The 23,120-nt window shown below is 43.8% G+C and overlaps 1 protein-coding gene across 4 annotated transcripts in view; it reads left to right on the top strand.

Annotated features, from left to right (window-relative positions):
• The window catches only part of THSD4 (thrombospondin type 1 domain containing 4), a 573,132-nt gene that overhangs the window by 416,997 nt on the left and 133,015 nt on the right, over window positions 1-23,120 (top strand). The window lies entirely within an intron of this gene.

Genomic DNA, 23,120 nt, shown 5'->3' with positions numbered 1-23,120 from the left:
GGCCTCCTTGAGTGGGAGAGCGGATCTCACTACCCAAACCCCAGGCAAAGCTTCTGAGCCCCCGGGGCTCTGCAGGGCATCTCACCAGGGAACAGCTCCAATGGGAGTGAGTTCAGGCACCCCCTTGAATTGCTTTTCTTCCCTCAGACATTTAGCGAGTGCCTGCTGCGAGCCAGGTCCTGTCCTGTAACCCAGCATCCTCCAGATGAATAAATCATGATCTAGGCCTTCAAGGTGTTCCTGGCCTGGCTGGGGAGAGACAAGTGCTCGTTAGAACAATCGAAGCTGAGCAAAGAGAATGGCAAACGACACGTAGGAAGGGCTGTTCCAGAGGACGAAGTCATGGGGGTTAGCAAAGGTTCAAAGAGCTGGTCGCTGTGGGGATAGTCCTTGAAGGACAGGTAAGAGTTGACCAGGTAGGTCAGTGATGAGGGCCTTCTAGGCCCGGGGAGTAAGAGCAAGAAGCAAGGGCAGAAGATATCCAGCCCATGATATATTTAGAAGATACTGGTTTGGCTGGTGGGCTGCATCAGGAGACTTGAGAAGTCAGCCAGGACACATCCCCAGGCTAAGAGTCTGACCTTTAATCTGTAGGCGTTGATGGGTGTTGAGAAGAGGAAGGCTGAAATGTGTGCATGACAAGTATAACAAACCAAGTGATTATTGTGAAGGCCAGGGTTTGACTGCAGGTTGAGGAGAGGGGTTGTTATTTTGTTGTGTCTGTTTCCCTCCTGCCCTGTGGCACTCACCCCTTCTCCTTTCCCCTGTGCTTTTTGCTGGAGTTTTCCACTCATACCCAGGGAGCCAGGGGTCTTAATGGTAACTCAGATAGTCTTTTGAAGCCAGAACGACCGGGCCCATGAGTTTTCGTTCAAGAGAACCCCACCACGTGCTCTGAGGAGCACCATGCGACTCCTCGAAGGCGTCTCTATAGTCCATGTCGCGGCTAAACGAGTTGCTTACAGTCTTCAAGATGGCAGACGCCTCAGGCCAATGCCAAGAACAATATTTCCATAATTAAGCTCCCGAGCAGGAGAACAAACCTCCTTCATAAATTCTCAATTTAGTGCCAACGCACGATAGATTAGTTCCATTGAATGCTGCTTTTTTTTTTTGTGCTCCCTCCCTGCCAGCCAGGGAATTCAGGCAGGATCCAGAAAAGCCACAGTATTCTGAACAGGCTTCTGAAAGGACCATATTTTTAGCATACAGACTGAGGACAGGGCTTAGGCAAATTCCACCGTGCTTGTGCAGCTGTGTGAGGTGCAGGAACAGCCCTGGGTTCCAATGCCCTCTCACCTCTGACAAACCAAACAACCTGGGACAGCAACCATCTCACAGGATTGCTCGGTGCTTAGAGACAGTGTAATGAACAGAGTTCTTCCCGTTGCTCTCAGAAGTTATTTTTTAAAGGTTGGTGAAGGTGTGTGGCCCCCCTGTTAGGGGCAACCTAGCTGAAATTCCGCCTCCCCCTCGTGGCACCTTTTTCAACTCCTCAGACTCGCTCTGACCTTTTTACTTTCCCTGAATCCCACTTGTACTTAGAGTCAATATTTACAGCGGAGACCACCTGAAAACCTTCGCGAAACCCTTATTGATACGGGGTACGAGTGTTTATCTCATGTGGCTTAGTTTTGTCTCCCGAACTAAACTGTCAGTCTCTGATGTCAGGGACCACATTTCGTATTTCTTTGCAATCTGGGCCTCTGATTGGAGGCGAGCGTGGTGCACTGCTGGTTGCATAGTATGTACAAGATAAATACTTGATTGATGCATTTGCTGGGGTTTTTTCCAACCGAGTGAAAATATGGATGCTTGTCCCTGGGGAGAGTCCAAGGCCTCCAGGCTGATGTCATATGCCGAGCCTGCTTTCTGTCAGTACATTCCTTCACATCGTCACATGCTCACCAGACATGCACGAAGCCCCTGCTACGCCAGGCCCTTCTCATACGCATCATTATGTGCTCTCCTGGATCCTCAACTTGAGGCTCAGATCTTTGCAAACTGTTTACTGTTCTGATCAGATCTTCTTCACCTGTGTGGTCACAGAAATGCTGTGGAGTCTCTCAAGGCTAAGAAGGACCTAAAACCAGGAACGCTGCCCGAATCCTAATGCAGGGTGATTACACTCCATCGGTCTGGTGGCATGCACCCCCCTCCCCCCCGGGCACGGTCCCGCTCCATTGGCTTCGTACAACCTGATGAAGAGCATTTTTTCAAGTAAGAACTGTTACATTCTGCCACTCAGCTGCTCTGGTGGACGCTGGCCGCAGGCCCGGAAGAATGTGTGTGCATTCAAGGGCAAATGTCATCTCCCTGCATTGTGTGGCGAGGCTCCCTTTGTGCCTGAAGACTGGGAGCCACATAAAGCCCCAATGTCTTCCCCACAATGCACCCCAGTATGAGAAGGTCCTTTTTAGCAACTGAGCCACAAATCTCACTGATACATACTTTGGTTCTCTGTTTTCCCCAAAGCTCTCCCGTCTCAATTTCTACAACATGCAGGCTTGGTTAGTGTCATCTTTCCGTTATGACTCCGTCTGGTGAAAACCTATTTAATTTCCCTTCTGAAGTGACTGATCTGAGCAGCAAAAGCTTTTTTTTTTTTTTAAGACTAAAACAGCAATTAAGATTTTATAGCAATGTGGCCTTGGGAAAATACCGCTAATTAGCTACAGTCAGTTCTGTGGATTAGACAGTATTCTGTACAATATTGACACTCACACAGAAGGCTCTGTCTGGATTTCCAAGCCTTGCCCTCTTCCTGGAGTGCCTGTCGGCCAGCCTTCAAGTGGTCAAATCTTATTAATTTCCATAGTACCTAGTACAGTGCCTAACACGAGGTACCTTCTAAATATTTGGGACATTGAAGTAGAAAAGGAATGATTGGGAATTATTTGAATGAATCATACTCCACCATTTTGCTTGCTTTGGTTTGGTTTTTAGCTTTATTGAAATATTATTGAAATATAACATTGAGGGGCACCTGGGTGGCTCGGTCAGTTAAGCGTCCAACTTCGGCTCAGGTCATGATCTCACGGTCCGTGAGTTCGGGCCCTGCGTCGGGCTCTGTGCTGACAGCTCAGAGCCTGGAGCCTGTTTCACATTCTGTGTCTCCCTGTCTCTCTGCCCCTCCCCTGTTCATGCTCTGTCTCTCTCTGTCTCAAAAATAAATAAATAAACGTTAAAAAAATTTTTTTGAATAAAAAAAGAAATATAACGTTGAATTATTTTCAGGTGTACGACATAATGATTTGATCTGTGTATATGTCAGAAAACGATTGCCACAATAAATTTAGTGAACATCCTTCACCTCACATAGTTACAACTGTGTGTGTGTGTGATGAGAATGCCTAAGATCTACTCTCTTAGCAGCTTCCAGGCATACAACACAGTATTGTTAACTATCGTCACCATTCCGGAACTTTCTTATAACTGGAAGCATGTACCCATATTCAGCCATTTTTAATGACCTCCACACCTGGCTCATGAGTATGTTGTCTGATGAGGAGGAGGAAGAGGATGACACCTAAAATAGTAACAATGGCCATCACTGACTGAATGCTTACTGTATTCTAGACACTGTAATAATCACTTTACATATTATGGCCACCTTAATGATAAGGAAACTTGGTTTTAAAGAGAATAAATACCTTGCCCACAGTCTGAAATGAGTAAATGATAGAAGCGAGATTTGGACAGAGCCCCATCTGGCTACAGAGTGGGAGCCATTAACTATTGTGTTATGCTAAAGACAATCATTGAACAATTCCTACTGTGTGGGAGGGCAGGTTCTTTTATTCCCTCAAGGGTGGATGGGGGTGGTGGGTGGGAAGAATTGATGCATTTGTGAAGTCAGCCTAGAATGAAAGCATTTCACAGCTAGAAAGAGCATTGTGGGTCGTCCACTCTTACCCCAGCCCCGGTGATTACCCCTCTGGCCTCCATGGTGCTTCCAGGACAGGGAATGGAGAACCGGGTGAATATTCCCAAGCTGCTGGACTTCGTGAGGCATTGTCTTAGGGCTGCCAAGGCTCTTTTCATGTTGGCTACTTTATAAATGACTATAATTACACCAGGCTTTGGTGGAAGACTTTGAGCCTAATAAAAATGTCAAACTCATTAAGAAGGTTTCCAAGACCAAATAAACTCTGAAGAGGGTGTAATCTTTGATGGCTCTAAATTTACGAATCCTAAGAATGTGGAAAAATATAGCTGCCATGTACAGGCTACTAAAATGTCACTATTTATTGCTTCAACGTCATTGCGTAACAGAGGTTAGGGTGCAAGATCAGAAATTTCTCCCCAAAATACCGTAGCAATGTTTTTCTTTATTGTGACAAAGCAGCTGTGTGTATGAGCAGCCCTGTATGTGTCACAAAGCAAAATCTAGAGTAAATACAAGCTTGACTAGCTTGGAGCTGTGGCCAGAATCTCACTATATTGGAAACGTTTCAAGTCAAGCTGAAAAGCCTGAAAAGGTTTTTTCTCCTGTCTCCATGGTAGCTGAGGAAAACCAGGGGATGAAAACAGACGTTACACCAGGGAAGGTTTCGCATTTAGGAGGTAGGATTTCAGCTGGATCTTAAATGTTGGGTTTGCAGAGGCAGGAATCTGGGAGACTGAAAGGAGCCAAGACGTAAGAACAGAGAGGGCAAGGTGAGGACAGTGATAAAGAAGATAAGTTGGCTGCAGCTAAGGGTTTCATACTGAGGAATCTGAAGGAGCGAGAGAAATAATTACCACACTATTAGTAACCGATTAAAGTCCTCTTAGATGCCACATACTGAACTAGAAATTTTGCGAAAATTGCCTCCCCCGCCACAGCCATCTTAAAAGGCAAGTGCTATGCTTAGTGTGGAGTTCGTTAAAACTGAGGCTCATGCAAATCCACAGAGACAGAAAGCAGATTGGTGGTTGACCGCATCTGAGAGAGAGGGGAATGGGGAGTGGCCGATAATGGGTATGGAGTTTCTTTTTGGCGTGGGGAAACGTTGTGGAATTAAGTCACGGTGATGGATGTACAACTTTGTGAATATACTACTGAATTGTATACTTTAAAATGGTAAATGGTATGATTTGTAGGATATGATCATGCCTCAAAAAGAGGAGGCAGAAGCTGTGGCTTGAAGAGAGCAAGTGACATTCTCAAGGTCTGGAACCTGGAGGTCAGTCGGCAAACTGGGATCTGAAACCAGGCCTTCCTGGTTCCAAAGCTTGTGCCCTATCCCCCTAGATGGTGCTGCCTTCTGTCATTTCAGGACCCTATGAAAGCATAGCCATGAGGTTGGCCACAAACTTTTGATTAATGAGTAAAATGTATTTTTACGACAAATTCGATAATACTGTCTGACAGATACAGTGTAGAAGCTGTGGGTCGTGAGACAGATAGTAAAGTTTTGAGAAGGAGGTAACACACAAGATATTGGCTCTGAGGATAGCAAGACCAATTCTGGACCCCGTCTGACATCAGGATGAGGATCCTGCTATGCTGGCTCCAAGGACCCGGGGACAGCCTAGGCCTCGTGATGGGGTATTGTTGGAGCCTGCAGCTGGTGGGCTGTGACAGGTAAGGTCTTTGGGAGGGGCCTTACCACAAAAGGTTTGAAATGCCCTCCCCTGTAATGGGGAAATTATAATTTGGTCAGTGAGTAGTGGTGTATTAGAGAGTCAATCGTTACCAGAAACTTCTTCAGGCAATTTATAAGAGTCGGTTAGTGTGTGGGTCACATGGGTGGCTCAGTTGATTGAGCATCTGACTTCGGCTCAGGTCATGATTTCCCATTCATGAGTTCAAGCCCTACATTAGGCTTACTACTATAAGCACAGAGCCTACTTCGGATCCTCTGCCCCTCTCTCTCTCTCTCTCTCTGCCCCTCCCCTTGCACTCTCTCTTTCTCTCTCTCAAAAAAAAAAAAAAAAAGTGGGTTCGTGTGAAGGTATCGTGTGTCAGGGAGGCCAGCTGTAGCAATCCGGACATGAGCTGGGAAGATTGAAGTTCAAGGTTTTGGTAGTAGAAATGGAGAAGGGGAGTGAAGCAGGATAATATTTAAAAAACAAATGATAGCCTTTGCCACAGATGAAGGAGAGGGAACAGCCATAGTGGTAGAGAGCTCTACTAAGTTTCTCTCCTTTTTAGCTCCTGGCTTTATAGCCTAGAAGACTAGAAACTTGAAGGTGCTCAGGATGGACATGAAATAGAAAGGAAGCGAAGATAAGAAAATAATTTGGGGACCTAATGAGTCTGAGGTAGTGACACAGGAACAAGTATCAAGAAGTCCTCAGCCTAGACACTTGCAGCCTTTCTTCTCTTCCTTCCACTTTACAAAGGCGAGATCTGGGGCGCCTGGGTGGCGCAGTCGGTTAAGCGTCCGACTTCAACCAGGTCACGATCTCGCGGTCCGTGAGTTCGAGCCCCGCGTCAGGCTCTGGGTTGATGGCTCGGAGCCTGGAGCCTGTTTCCGATTCTGTGTCTCCCTCTCTCTCTGCCCCTTCCCCGTTCATGCTCTGTCTCTCTCTGTCCCAAAAATAAATAAAAAAAAAAAAAAAAAACAAAGGCGAGATCTGAACGCTGTGCCAGTAGGAAATACAAAAGAGTAGTAGTAACACTGGCAAACCGGGGCATTTGTGTAATACTTTATAATTACAGATGACATTGATATCTTTTACTTGATTTATTGTGACAGTTTTATCATAATCCCTCCCCAATGGTGAATTTGCCCTGCGTGAACCTGCATAGTTGGATTTACCATGGCATTCCAGTCAGCAGTTTGAGGATTTCAGATCCAATGTACTTAAATCCAAGAGATGACCTCAGTTGAGTGACATGGGGAGTCCAAGCAGAATCAGAAAGGCCGTGGATATTTGGATTCAAGATGAGACAGTCCCCCTGGTGCCTGGTGAAATGTATATTACCTGCATCGAATCAACAAATGCTTCAGTCACACATATGGGGGCTCCAGAAAAGTTCTAGCAAGCAAAGGCTGGGAAATGTGTATGTATTATTCAGCGTTGATCATTTACTAATTTTATTTTATTTTATTTTATTTTATTTTAATTTTACTTTATTGTATTTTATTTTATTTTAAATTCCAATACAGTTAACATACAATATAATATTAGTTTTAGGTGTACAATATAATGATTCGACAAGTCTATACATCACCCAGTGCTCATCACAACAAAGTGCACTCTTTTTTTTAAAAATTTTTTTTAATGTTTATTTATTTTTGAGAGAGACAGAGACAGAATACGAGTGGGTTAGGGGCAGAAAGAGAGGGAGACACAGAATCCGAAGCAGGCTCCAGGCTCTGAGCTGTCAGCACAGAGCCCGACACAGGGCTCGACACAGGGCTCGAACTCAGGAGCTGTGAGATCATGACCTGAGCCGAAGTCGGACGCTCAACCAACTGAGCCACCCAGGGCCCCAACAAAGTGCACTCCTTAATCCCATCACCTATTTAACCCATCCTCCCACTCCTCTCCCCTTGGAAACCATCAGTCTGTTCTCTGTGGTTAAAAGTCTGTTTCTTGGTTTCTCTCTCACTATCGCTCTCTCTCTCTCTCTCTCTCTCTCTTTTTTTTTTTTTTGCCCTTTGCTCATTTTTTATTTGTTTGTTTCTTAAATTCCACATACGAATGAAATCACATGATATTTGTCTTTGACTTATTTCAGTCATTTAAGGTGTATAAAATGTCAGTCATAATATGCAAGGCAGAAGATAGTATAAGCATGTCTTTAAGTGCTGAAAAAAATTGTCAACCTTGATTCTACAAAAAATGAAAACTTTTTTTAGAAATGATGGCAGAAGAAATATCATGAAGAAAAAAAAATAAAGCAAGAAAGGCTGGTAAGAAATGTATGGGGAATGGGGCCTCCGTTTTAAGCGGAATAGTCAAGGAAGATATTCCTGGGAAGGTGACAATTGTTGAAAGGCGAGAAGGAGGTGAAGGGTGAGCCATGTGAACAAATGGGAAAAGAACATCCCCAGAAAGAGGTTATCACCAGTAGAGAGACCATGAGAAGGGTGCAAGTCTGACATGTATAAGAAACAGCAAAGAGACCAGTGCGGGGGGAGCCAAAGGATCAAAGAAGAGAAGCAATGGTCTCATGAAGTTGACAGGGAATCAGACCGTGTGAGTGATTGTAGGATGGATAAGTATATATCTTGTTTGCCTGGGACAAATCAAATGTATACGTATTGTCTTGATACTATTTTATTCTAACAGATGCCCTGGTGTGGAAGAGAAACTTAATGGTAACCCTAAGTATAGGCCATTAAAGACGTCGCTCTTACACGCTTTGGGATAGGGGCCCCTGGAGGGTTTCAGCCAGAGATCTAGCTCTAACAGGATCATCTGACTATCTTGTGGAGAATGGAAGGGACTCCAGTTAGTTAACCAAGTGAGAAGGGAGGGAATCTTGGGTCACAAGATGGCAGTGGAGGATGAGAAGTGGCTGGATTCTGGAAGTCTTTTGAAGGAAGAATGGCCTACTGGACGTGGGGTGTGGAAAGAAGAGGTGAGTAGATGGTGACATCAAGGTTTTTGGCCTGAACAAATGGAAGGATAGAGTAGCCCACAGCTGAGATGGAGAAGATTCTGGAAGGAACAGACCTGGGAGGGAAGATCAGGGACTAGGGTTTGGATTGTGAAGTTGGCAGTGCCTTTTGGACACTGCAGTGGAGATACCAGAGAGTGAGCACGTATGGAACTCAGAGGTTCAGGGAGCACTTCAGGCTGGAGATGTAAGTGTGGCATATAATGCCAAGAGACTGGATGCACCTACCATGTGTAGGTGGAGGAGAGAAGATGGTTGAAGGACTGAGCCCTGGATGCTATGATGTGTGAGGGCAATGAAATGGCTGGGACAGCAAATAAGACTGAGAAGCCACCACCAGGGAGACAGAAATAAAACCAAGAGAGAGGACAGTGCCAGAGACCAACTGAAGAAGGTATTTCGAGGAGGTGGGGGAATCAGCTGTGTCAGGTGTTTTTGTTTGGTCAGGGAAGACAAGGACTCAGAATTGGCCATTAGATCTAGTCACGTGGCAGTCACTGATGACCGTGACCGTGGACATGTCTGTACACAGTGAGGGCAGAAGCCTGATGGCAGCAAGTTCAAGAGAAAGCATTAGCCCTGTTTTTATGGGGCATTTTTTGGTTTTGTCTTTATTTTTGTTTTTCCTGAACCCTCTCTCACACTCTCCTAGGTCCTTGTGCAAAGCAAAAGACAAGGGAAATTTCTCCAAGAGACCTCTTCTATGTTTTGTACATGGTTTTATGCATATAAAACATATGGTTTTCTGTTGTTGGCACCTGGCTCCTTTTGGGGGTGGGGCATTTTGTGGGGGTGCGATAATTCATTTTATGTTCCTTGTCACTTAAGCTCTTGCGGCAAATGAATGCAATTCAGGGGACACAACCTCCAACGAGGAGACAGGGTAAACTGCACAAAGGAAAAAGCCTTCCCAGAAGTAACACATTTCAAGTGGCGATTGTAAAATTGGGAGGCGAAATCTGAAAACATTCCGGAGGGGGGAGAAAAGGCAGGGCTAGATGAGAGCTTGGCTTTGGGGGATAAATTAGAGCGAAAATCACCCAAGCTTTTGGGGGAGCCAAAGACTGAGCAGGGCCATGGCAGAAATGTATTGGGAAGAAGAGGGGCCAGCTGAGGGCAACATGGTAAGTTCACTCTGGGACTGTTGCCAGAGATACAAATGGAGATGGTCTGTCACTGAGTACACACTGAGACCGGAGAGCCAGTGTGGCTACATGTGGATCCAGGAGTCCTGACTGGCAAGTGGCAGAGGAAGTCCTGTTTCATAGAAAAGGCAGATTTAGGAGCCATTGCAAAGGTGAAAGAAAGGCAGCTGTCTTGGGAATAAGTAGTAATGGGGAAGGTCAAAGACGGACGGTCCTGGGGCACCTGGGTGGCTCAGTCAGTTAAGCATCTGACTTCGGGTCAGGTCATGATCCCACCATCCTTGGGTTTGAGCCCCGCATCGGGATCTGTGCTGACAGCTCTGAGCTTGGAGCCTGCTTAGGATTCTGTGTCTCCCTCTCTCTTGGTTCCTCTCCTGCTCTCTCTCTCTCTCTCTCTCTCTCTCTCTCTCTATCTCTGTGTGTGTGTGTGTGTGTGTGTGTGTGTGTGTGTGTGTGTGTGTGTCTGTATCTCTCTGTCTCTGTCTCTGTCTCAGAAATCTTTATTTAAAAAAATTTTTAGGGGCGCCTGGGTGTCTCAGTCGGTTGAGCTTCCGACTTCGGCTCAGGTCATGATCTCACGGTTCGTGAGTTCGAGCCCCGCGTCGGGCTCTGTGCTGACAGCTCAGAGCCTGGAGCCTACTTCAGCTTCTGTGCCTCCCTCTCTCTCTACCCCTCCCCTGCTCATGCTCTGTCTCTCTCTGTCTCAAAAGTAAATAAACATTTTTTAAAAAATTTTTAAATAAAAAATAAACAAAATAAAATTTTTTTTAATTTAGATTTTTTTTAAGATTAAACAAAATTAAAAACAAAACAAAGACAGATGATCCAACTTGCAAGACAGCTCAGAGGTGAGGACAGATGGCATTTCTAAATGATAAGGACCTTGAGAGGAGACCAAAGGGAGATAAGGTGTTGGAATAATAGTATTTCACTCCTGTACTCATTTGACTAACTACTAAGACCCAAGTATCATGCCCAGCACCGAAAATTCAAAGGTGAGAAAGGTATGGGACCTATATTTGATGTACTCCCCTCATTGTCATTTTGCTGAAGCAGAAGGGTGTCGTCCTTACAGCACAGAGCATGATAAGTGGTGTAACTGGGTAATGAGGGGACAGACCTAACCAAACCCCGAGTCTCAGTGGAGCTTTACAGTTAAAGTCATGCTGAACAGGACTTAAGTCAGTGTGGGTAGGAGAGACCTGCAAGATTTTCCAACAGGTGCGAACTCCAGGGTGTGTGGAGGAGTGTGAAAGGTCAGAGGAGGTGCAGGGAGTTGAGGTATGGAAGCACCTAGAGTCCAGATCACAGCTGGCACTGAGCTTAGCAGCGGCTTAGTAAACATACTAAGGGGGAGGAGAATAGGACTGACATCTATGCGTCTACATCGGTAACATGCCTTCAGTTAAGGGTTTCATATTTTTAAGTTTAGTTGTGATTTTCCAACTTAAAAAAAAAAAGTGCTCTTTGTAAAAAAAAAAAAAAAAAAAAAAAAAAAATTGTAAAACACCAAAAGTGGAATGAACAGAATCCTCCATTGTGAGCGTCTTAATGTGCCTCTTCCTGATATTCTATAATTTCTCTTCCATCCATTTATCACTGAACATTTTAAAGGGGATTTTATAAAGATTAAAAATTCTTTATAGATATCACATTAAGTACTGTCTAATACTCCATCACGTAAATATGCAATAACGTATTTAATCATTCTCCCTGGCACCATGCATCTGAGTCATTTCCAGTTTTATGTCAATATAAATAAAGCTGTGATAAACATCCTTGTATATAGGTCTTTGACCTTGTTTTAGATTATGCCTTTAGGATTGATTCCCATAATTGGAATGACCGGGTCAAAGGGCACAAGCATTTTAGGCCTCCTGATCCCTGTTGCCAAATGGCTTTCCAAAAAATCCTTCCTTTTTTAAAATTTTTTTATTTTTATTTTTTAGAGAGAGAGGGCAAAACAGGGGAGAGTGGTGGAGGGGGAGAGAGAGAGAGAGAGAGAGAGAGAAAGAGAGAGAATCTTAAGCAGGCTCCATGCTCAGCCCAACACAGGTCTCAATCCCACGACCCTGGGACCATGACTTGAGCTGAAATCAAGAGTCAGATGCTCAATTGACTGAACCACCCAGGCGCCTCTCCAAAAAGTCCTTCCCATCTCTGTTTCAGCTGGCAGCATTTCACCACATACTCTCTAAAAGTAGATGTTGTCATCAAAAATTTGCTATCACTTAATCCTTGTCATATTCTCACGAAATGAGCGTTCTCCCCAATTTACAGATAAGGGAAATTGAAGCCCACAGGTTATGCTGCCAGCTCCACATCACATAGCTAATCAGGCACAGAGATAGAACCAGCACTAGGTCTGGCTCATCTGAGACCCACCTCACTCTCCCCGGGCAGGTAAGGGGCCCCACTGGAGATTTTAAATCCAGAGAGTAGCACGACGCCCCGCGTCTTCCTGGCTGCTGTACCCAGTGCTGCCTTATATAGTGGTCATGAGACTAAAGATTACCTACCAGTGACACGAGAGAACCCTTTCTGAACACGCTGCTTCTTGTACTTCAGGCATTTAGGAGCTGAAGACTGATTACATGGAGAGAGGGAAAAAAAGGACAGAAAATGTAATGCGGGTTTTTAATGTTAATAAGTAACACATATGTGAGTTCCTACAAGTAAGTTGACGAACAGGAGCCGCAACAGTCATTCCTAAACAGCGTTGTATAGTTAATAATGGCAGAGGGGTCATTTCACTAGGAACAAAGTTGAGCTGCTCTCAGCTCGGCCATATCTCTGATTCCTCCTGAACCGCTTCACCTTTTCAGGCCTTCAGGTCAGAGGTAACGCTCCTCCAGGTTCAGGGTCACCTCAGGATTTAACTCAGGCTGTGGCCAGCTTAGCCACGTGGATTTAAATTGGGTCTCTCGAAAGACCCACCTTGGCCAGTAATCTCACTTCATCACACACGGGGAGTATAAGAAAAGTTACAATCAGAACTACCATTTATTGAGCGCTTACTGTATGCCAGGCACTTAGAGAAAATGAACTCCCTCCGGCACACTTGGGGCCCAATAAGCAAACCAAATGAAAGAAACACAGGCTCCCTTGCATGGAGTCCAAGAATGTCACTGGCAATAAAGAGGTGAAAACTGTTTGCAAAGGGGTTGAAATAATCTGTTTCAAGGCACATGGAGTCACGCACATTCCTCCCTAACTTAAAGAAGAGCACGCTGCTGTTAAATAGGGGGAAGCATCAGACTGACAAGTAATTGGTAATGGTGACCCCGGGCATGTCTCAGAGGAAATGCATGCTGCAGAGAGGCAGAGCCTGGTGGTGGCAGTTTGCCCAGAGGGATGGGTCACCCCCACTGCAGGCCCGTTCTCTTCCTCTTCTGCCCTCTCCCGTCCTTCCCCCTTGGTTTTCTTCATTGCTCCTGTCATTAAAACACCACGCTTCCTAAGTGCGTGTGAGCTACAGAGCATTGAGAGACCAGCAGTCCTTCGGAAGGCGCTTAGGAAGGCACAAGGCAATGGTAATTTTTTTCGCCATAGAACTCCTGTGGAAACGGGGCTCAAATTGGCAAAGGGACTGCCCTTTGAGAAACAGTCTGTCCTGCGGCTGGAGGGCGATTACTGTGGAGTGAGGCTCCATTTAGCAGGGTGAGGTGTGCAGGACGCTTCTGGCTCTGGGAATTTACTAACATGTTCTGTGCTCAAGAATATACTCAGGTGATTTACATGCATTTCTAGACATATTTCCTGGAATATACTTCTATGTTAATGGACTCTCATTCTCCATGTTGTATAAAATGCTAGTCTTCTTAAAAATTTTAATTGATCTGTTAAATACGGTGTTATATTAGTTTCAGGTTACAGTCTAGTGATTCAACAATTCTGTACATTACTCAGTGCTCATCATGATACGTGTACTCTTTATCTCCATCACCCATTTTGCCCATCCCCCTGCTCACCTCCTCTCTGGTTGGTTTTCAACAGTTCCCGTAGTTAAGAGTCTGTTTTCTGGTTTGTCTCTTTTTTCCTTTGATCATCTGTTTTGTTTCTTAAGTTCCACATATGAGTGAACTCATGTGGTATTTGTCTTTCCCTGACTGACTTATTTCGCTTAGCATAACACTCTCTAGATCCATCCATTGTGTTGCGAATGGCAAGATTTCATTCTTTTTTATGGCTGAGTAATATTCCAACATACATGTATGTGAAGGTGGGGGGGATATATACCACACCTTCTTTATCCATTCATCTATCCATGGATACTTGGGCTGTTCCCATAGTTCTCATAATCCATGACACTTGGCCAGTCTTCCTGCATCTTTGCCTGTATAAGGCAAGATAACACTTACCAGTCACTCCCCAAATATAAATTGGAAGGGGGCAGAGAGCATAGAGCAGACAGAACAGTTATGTCATGGGAGTAAGGCTAGAGAGGTGCCCTGGGTGGGTTGATGCGTATGTACGTATGCGTCCGCATGTTTATGTATATATGTGCATATGCATTTATACGTGTGCATGTGTGTGTGTGTACGTGTAGAGAGAGTGAAAGAGAAAGGCTGGGGTGTGTGGAGGAGCACACGGATAAACAACACGCGGACCTCTGTGCTGAGCATACAACTACTTACGGAGGCCTTGGCGATTTGAAAAGTGCACTTAGACACCTTGAAAGGAAAAGCGTCAGACGTCCAGCCAGGACTGTTGGGTCCAAGCCTCAGTCGTACTACCTTACCAGTTGTGCAGTCAGTAAATAGGCTAAGTAGGTAGTTGGTTCGAGTGGCTCGATGCCATTGCCCTTCTGTATTCCTTAGCCTTTCCATCTCTTAGTATTGCTGTGCTGATCTCCTGTTTTCTGCACCAGGTGTTTACATGGTCCTGGGTTTTTCACTGGAAAAGAAGGAATTGCCATTTTCCTTCTGGAACTAGACTCAGGGTGGTCCAGGCCAGCCTTTTTCTATTTTGCTGTCCCCTACTTCCCAACACTTCCTGTGGAAGCTAACTCTCCTTCAGTATCCCCTGTGCCCAGCCATAGTAGAAAGTTAGCAGTTCCGTTTCTTCAGTGAGCATCCTACAGACACCTGCTTTGTGCTAAGCACGGGGAACTCTCAGGAGCTCACAGCGTGGACGTAGGCGAGGCAGATCACTGACAGCTAACCATTGTATACTGTGACAGGGGCACCGTCAATGTCATGTGCAGAGGAGAGAGAAAGAGGAACCCTGCCTGAGAAGGTCAGGGGAGGCTTCAGAGGAAATGACATTACATTTGAAACTTAAGGGGTGATTTTTGCTTGCCAGGCCAGTGAGGGCAATTGAGTCAGATCCTACAGCATGTTAGGGTGAAAGGACAGGGAATCGTCTGGAATGCCGGGATCCCTGGGGGTGCTGGAGGGGCATGTAAGTTGAGGAGTGGGCTAGGGCTATTAATAAAGTTGGAGAATTAGGCAGGGGTCAGGTCTTGAAGGCTTTGAGCTGAGCAGACGTTGAGTGAGCATTCTTGGCCGAGTGTAGCTGCTGTACAGAGGCCTTGAGTCCGTGGGTATTGTGTCGCATTTGTGGCGAAGATACATGGGCCCCCAGGAGTGCTGGTCGTTTGAAAGGCAGCCCCTCTTAACTTGTTCTCTGGAAATGCACAGGCTTCAAGAAGGGAAACACTAGCTCTGTGGCCAGGGAGGGGCCAGAAGGTCGGAAGACCTTTGGAAAAGGGTCAGGAATGACCAATATCTTTGTGTTTCTGTCAGTGTCATTACTAAAGGAGGCTTAAAGCCTTTTGTAAAAGAGGTAATGAGGCTTTCTTTCCACAAGCCCCCAACCTGGTTAAGTGTGCTCTTTAATCCCCATCTCCTACTTGCTACTTCCCCCATCCCCCACCCGCCTCGCTTCTGGTAGCCATGTTTGTTCTCTATAGCTAAGAGTCTGTTTCTCAGTTTGCCTCTCTCTCTCTCTCTCTCTGTTTTTCCTTTGCTCATTTGTTTTGTTTCTTAGATTCCACAAATGAGTGAGATCATATGGTATCTGTCTTTCTCTGACTTATTTTGGTCGGCATTATACTCTAGCTCCATCCATGTCGTTACAAAGTCATGAGGCTTTCTGAGGTTGGATGAGCTCACAGTTTCAACTAACCATCCCCCAGTGGGGTTGCTGCCAGAACTTCTTCTGCAGACTTCTCTGTAAGATGGCACCTTGACATGAAGAATTTCTGAAAATGGGTATTCCACAGAGAACACAGTTGCATGGAGACGCAGGATCTGGAATTGAAAGGGCAGCCTGCAGGAAACCAGAATGATGCCCCGGGCTCTGCAAGGTTGCTTGGATTATTAGTGTGTGAACCTGTGCAAGGTTTTGCATGGCCGTTTTCTGGGCCAACACCCGTGAAAAGGGGTGGTTCCGTGGCTGCAGCTGTTGACAGAGAAAAGAGGGATATGCAGCTGCTTCAACTTTTGACACAGTGCTATGGGACGGGGATAGGAGGCCATTCAACTTCCTCTCTCATCACATCTGCTGTGCCTTCTGAATTCTACAATTGAAAAGGTCACCCTTAGAGAGAGGCCCCAGCTGTGAAACTATTTCCCAACAGAGTCAGCAGAGCACTGATATGTTCCAAAGGCCCAATCCAGGCTTGTCCAGTGAGCTTAGAGCCAGGTAGACGATAGCTGTGGCTTTTCTGAAGTTTGCTTTCTGATTGTTGCTGAATGAATGCTATCGCCATCAGTAGGAAGGAGTTAGCAAACTCATAAATTATGCTTTTAGCAGTAATTCTATCTTGAGGGCTATTGTTTTATTTCATGAAGGCCGCTGTTAGTTGGTCGCATGAATAACCAAGGTGAAGCGTTTGTGGAGTCTGCTTGCTTAGTGAAAAAGCATGGTGAAATTCACCTTGACTTGTTAGAAAAGCAAATGCACTTTTACTTGCAATGGCCGTAGTCACAGGCATGGCATTTGCATAAGCAGAGCTGCTGAAGAGCAGCCTTTCTTTCCCAAAGCATGTTCCAGTACCTTCAGTCCTGTGAGAGTCCTGAACAAGAAGGGTTTTATATGTGAATGAATTCAAGAAATGCTGTGTATAATACACCCTTCTTAGACATTCATAAGGCCCTCTGGCATAGTAAAGACTCTAAGATAACTTACACTAAGGAAACCTGGTTGACTTTTTATAATTTAACATTTCCCAAACTTGTTGTCCATGGAGCCATTATTTTGGGGGTTTTTTTTCTTCCATTTTTAACATCTTTTAAAATCCTGCATATTCAGAACAACTTTAGGAAAGGCTGATTTGGAGAACTAAGACATAAGTAGGAATAGGATTTATTGATTTATTAGTTGTCTTTTCTTACTTTTGACAAGGTTGAGCTAGTTCATCTTTAGCCAGAAGATATATATGGAGACACATATATAAATGAGTCATAATCTCTCTCTCCAAACCTCTGCTCCTTATCTAGACCCTCTGGTTTTTATAATTGCCCACATCCACCCAAACAACACTGGCCTGACTGTATCAGTTTTTCCCTCTGCAACCTGTTTATGAACCTATGTCCACACTGACTGTTGTGCTCTGAAGGGTTCTTTTACCCACATGTGAGTTTAGGTGGTTTAGATCCCATCTAAACCACTAAATCTGTGCAGAATCTATGTACTCCAATAAACCAGTCCTGATTAGGTGAAATGTAGTATCACATTTGGGCCAAATTCCCAGCTGACCAATATACCTCCTTTTATGTGGGGTGTAAGTATAGCTCATCTGGGCTTCGAGTATGTGTAACCGATACCCATCTATGGTCTGACTGGGGGTTTGCTGCATGTAGACCAGACCATAAACTCACTGAATAAATAGACCCTTTTCCCCGTCTTCCCCATACTCCAGGGAATATTTATTAATGCAACTTAGGACCATAGAGGCCAGCTTCAGACATTGAAATTCTATGGTGAGGGCTGGACATCAGAATGGTAAAGTAGAAATGCTTGTTCCCAAAACCCAGCTACTCTGCTTTGGCTAGATATTTTTCTCTCTCCGCCCCAGATAAAGCACTTCTTCCCAAAAGTGCTTGGGAAGAGCTCTATCCATCTCTTGGCATTTCTTTGCCACCATTTACTTCATTCTCTTACCCATCCCAGGCTGGGATCAGCCACCCTTACTCTCAAGGACACTGGTAACTGCCTGAGATTCGTATCTGATTGCCATTCTCACGGGGGTTTTTTCCCACCTCCTTGGAGAGTTCTTGAGAATTTTATTCTCCTGACTTACAGGACGCTGAGTTCTCCAGGTCCTCGCACATTGTCCTCAAGTCAGCCCGTCCAGTCTCCATCTTCCACATGGAATGTTCCCATTCATCTATCTCATGTATTCCAGCTACCTGCTGGTTGTGATGCCACCTCCGGTCCTTTGGGAATGCTGCAGGGGATAAACAAACAAGTAAACTGAGCCTGTTGCTTCCTCCAAATGTTGCTGTTTCTCTAAATGGAATCGTAAATTTCCCAAGACAATGGAACCTAAAACATCAGGATTAGCTTTGACTTCCCCGTCTCCCTGACCTCCTGTGACATTTGTGACTGTGTCATAAATTAGGAAGCACGAGGGCAGATCTGTAAAAGATCATTTATTTCTTTTGTACCCTGCTCAAATAAATGGAATTCATTTAACTCATTTTGGTTTTATGCTGTGAAGCTGCCTTGCTCTCTGATATTCTCATACATTGCTTCAAGATGCTTCCTGGATTTCCTGATACGTATCAGTGCAGTTCAGGCCAGACTTCCCCAGAATATGCCACTTTGGCATATTGATGATTTTGAATTAAAGTTACTTGAGAAAGAGCCAACATGAGAAGGACACTCTGACCTCCATGACCCCCTGAAAGCAGGAAATAAATCTCCCAGGTGGATGGCTCCCTCCCTGCACCAGGAGAAAGAGAGACATCCTTATCACCAGAGATAGAGAATTAAGGACCTAGAAGGCTGTATAAACAAATCTCGTTACTTCTCCCCTAATTTACTACTCCAAGCCCAGACTTCCCTGTCTTGTCAATTCTTTACAAACTTATTGTTTCTTTGTCTAAAAAGTAAAGGTATAATAGGTGCCTGCATTGGCACCTATTTGAGTCTTATAGACTTATGAGACTTACAGTCGTATAGTCTTATGAGCTCCTATACATACGAAATTAAATTTGCTTTTCTCCTATTAATCTACCTTATATCGATTTCATTATTAGATCGGCCAAAGAGCCTAGAATGGAAGAAGGGAAAAGCTTTCCTCCCCTACAGTATGCTTTATCATCTAAAATACATACATGTTTTATCAGAGCCTTCCTTTTACCTACAATTCTGGTAGCCATCTTGTGGTGAGTGGTCACGTCTGTTAAAGATTTTGTAAGCCTAGAACAGAGGTTAACTCACTGCCCGGCTCCTCCTTGTACTGGGTTTTTTAGAAGAAGAGCAGAGTAAGATTTGGTTCTGACTTCACAAAGGATCATCTCACTGGAAAGAAGAGTCATAAATCTGAAATGTTTAAATAACGGTTTCTGAAAATATTTAATTACATCCAGAGATGCTTAGTTGGAAGACATACTTCAAGTATAGAAAGGTGGGAGAGAGGTCGGTGCTGGTTAGAGCATTGTGAAAGTTTCCTAAAAGAGATGGGATTTTGAGTGGAGAAGGAGAATATATGTTTGAAGAGAACAGTAACTGGAGACTAGGAAATTCAGGGATTAGTTCTTCCTCCTTTTAAAATGGAAGGGAGGGAGAGATGCCCTTCAGTGTGGATGACCATGTATTCCCTTAGCAACTTGTTCCTGGGCTGCTGGAACCTTCTATTCGCTCAGAGGACTCATTCTACTGCATAAAGTTTCCTGAGGGGTAAAGACTATGTCTCGTTCACTGCCATTCCCAGCTCTGGGCACAGCACCTGGCTCAGAATAGACACACAATACAAATGTGCCAATTGAATGTGCCAAGATTAGAGACGGACCAATGTCTACATTTTCAGAATGAAGAAGGGTAAAATTTGGAAACTACAAACATATGACCTTGATAGTAGTTACAAAAAAATAATAATAAATAAATATGTAAATAAATAAATAAATAAAAATCTGGAACAGACTTAAATGGCTGATTTGAAAAAAATCTGCAGTTCATCTAGAAATGAATTTGAACGGACCTTCATTAAAAACCACTAGTGCAATGAAAAGATTTTTAAAATGAGTCTAATTGTATATTGCATTAATAGAAATACAGTGTCGTGAGCAATCATGGTCCTTTTGTGTTTTGCTGGCCAGACCACAGTATGCTCTGTTCTGAGCAGTTCATTTTAAGAAGGGCTCTGATAAGATCCTTTTCTGGGTCATAAGGCCCTAATAAGGTCCTAAGGACTCAGAACCAGTCATGACTGTCCCTGTCCAATGAGCAGTTGAGAGAGCTGGAATGGTTTCACCTGGGGAATCATCAGCGGAGGTAGGCAGGAGGAGGCAACAACACCACCTTCAAAGTTCTGGAAAATGGATGTAGATCTCTCCTCTGCTCCTCACAACGGCACAATGGGTGAAAGTCATACAGAGCCCAACTTCAAACACCAGAATTTTGCTGCCTCCAGCTACAGAGAGCTCCCTTCCCTGCAAATGTTCCACAGCAGTGGCCGGCTGACCTGTTCAGGGAAGCTGCTGCCAATGAATTCTGCATTGGGCAAGAGATTTGAACTGGGTGGTCTTCAACTCCAAGGACCCGTGACGGTCCCACTTCATTCATCATGAATAGGATTGACTCTCTTCAAGAAACCTTGCCAAACGAGGGCCACTATGCAGCAAAGCCCCTTGGAGGCTCCATTCATTGTTTTCCAGGTCAACCGCTCTGAGTAACCCATGCCTATCATAAGGATTCCAAAGAGGTTAGCCATTAACTAAGTGACTACTGCCTGTCACCAGGGGGTGACCAATCTCTAATTACTTCTAATCATTAGAAGATAATTTGTAAGTCAGAGAATTGATTTACATTGCATCGTATGATATCATGGCAAATGTCAGCAGAAGTTTATCGCAATAAATCAGCTAACTATAAACTCCAGTCTGAGATGTCCTGAATTCCTCAAATTCCTTATTTCGTATTCCTCTCCTCCGGTTGTTTTTTAGAACATTGACTTCTTCTACTTTGTAAAATAAAATCAGATACCAGCCAGAAATAAATCAGTGGCAGTACATGAAATTAGACTATAATAAAATTAGACTATAGTAATTTTTCTTAAATTATTTTCGTTTAAAATTTCTCCACCATCATTTAGACTTAATTTCTATTTCTGTCAGTAATTTCTCATTCCAGCCCCTTTACTTCTTCTCCCTGTGCTTCGTTTCCTTTCATCTCCTTTTCCTCTAAGAATTTAAATTTTTTAAATTTTCCCAGGACTCAATTAACATCACTTAAAAACACTTTTGTGGGACCAGAGAAGTTTCGGAGCTGCTGCATTTACTACTCAGCCGAACCCTGGAAACCAAATCTGTAGCCAAACATTTGGTCCTGGTTTAGAGGCAGCAGTCGAAAGGGGGACTTGATATGCAGGTGTGGCGCAAAGCGGGTCTTAAAAATACAGATGTTATTACCTCTGGGCCCTAGGGACCTGGAACAAAATGCGGCGAGCCACCCCCAGAGGTGAAACAATGGTCATAAAATGGTTTCTCCATCCATGAGTTTTGCTGAGCTGTCTCTTCACCGCGCTTAGTGACTACTTAATAATACCGATAGCTCTTTCAGCTAAATTGCTAACATTTAGGGAGCAAGGTTATGTAAAACAACACTGAATTATGAGAACAATTTTCCAGTTAGCTCTGACATTTATTTCTGTTTATCTTTTTCCTCAAAGGAGCCATTTACCAGTTCCTACCCGGCTGACATGAGCCGATGTCCACAGACCCCAAACAGTCAGCACACAGCTCTGAACAACAAGGGTCCTTATTTTCCATCCCTGGTCCTAGCCCAAAGCTTGGAAACACATTCAGTCATGGAAAGATCTAAAACCAAGAAGTACCGAAAGTGGTCTTTTGAAGAAAATTATGATGCTCGTTTAACCCCACTTAAATTTTCATGGAACTTCTCTCTTAGCCTAGTGCTGTTGGAGGCAGTTTTATTTAAATGTAGAAACAGCGTGTATTGATAAGCGCAATTTAAAGACAGAGGCGCATTCTAGTAAAACTGAAAATGCACACACCATAAAAGCAAGCAATTCTGCTTCTAGGTATATACTTTAGGGCAATTCTCCCACATGTGCACACTTAACAACAGTTAAAATGAATAAACTAGATGCATATGTGTCCACACGGATAGATCTCAAGAACACGGAATGGAGAAAACAAGCTGCTAAAGACACTGTCACCACCATGCAGATTTTTAAATAGAACACAAAACATACAGTGTATGAGCAGGGATACCCGTCAGCTTCAGAAAGGTAAGAAGTGGGAGAGGAGAGGAGATGGGGGTAGGGAGGGATGTCAAAGCCTCTTCAATATTATCGATAATGTTGTTCTTCCCTAAATATATATATACACGTGTATATATATATATATATATATACATATATACACGTATATGTATATATATATATACGTGTATATATATGTGTATATATGTATATGTGTATATATATGTATATGTATAATATGTATATATATATAATATATATATTATGTATATAATATGTATAATGTATATGTGTATACATATGTATGTATATAATGTATAATATGTAATATAATTACATAGCAAATTAAATTTATATATATATGTATATATATCAAATTTTTAAAAAATTTAGTGAGTGCTTGGGTATTATTTTCTATACTTTTCTACAGCTTTACATGTTCTACAAATTAAAAATAAAGCCCAAACTAGGATTTAAACAAGAAGGATGGACAAGTGCTATCAAGCACTCAAGAGGGTCTCTCTCCAAACCCAGCAGAGCAGGGATAGTTGGCATCTGGGAAAATAAGCCGAGACCCCAGTCTTTGGAGAGGACAGAGGTAGGAGGAGAGTTATGCTCAAACCAATTTATTCTTATCTGTTTCAGCAGCCTGCTCCCAAGACTCCATAAATGCTTCTTGTTTAATGACTTCACTTCCTGGTCACATTCCACTCACCTGGCACAGATGTTTTATTCCTACTTGGTGATAATATAAGTCGAAATTTCCATTGCTCCTATTTATTCTGTTACTCTGGGGCTCAAGTTACCTCTTCTGTCTGTACATTATTTTCAAATGTATAGAACCAAACAGGACATATAAGTGAATGGCACAACCGGCTGTCTATATCACATAGAAATTTACTAAGTGGAAAAAGATATCTACACATGGAAGGAGGCCCGTCTGACCCTAACAGTTCATTTTCCCAACTCAGTTGGAAATTCCAGCTCGTTTTTCCAAATTCAGATTGGAAATCCTGAC

Source organism: Neofelis nebulosa, chromosome 7 (assembly GCF_028018385.1).
Source record: "Neofelis nebulosa isolate mNeoNeb1 chromosome 7, mNeoNeb1.pri, whole genome shotgun sequence".
In the NCBI taxonomy this organism is placed as follows: Eukaryota; Metazoa; Chordata; class Mammalia; order Carnivora; family Felidae; genus Neofelis; species Neofelis nebulosa.
Note: the sequence above shows the minus strand (reverse complement) of the source record. Positions and strands in the feature narration are given on the sequence as shown.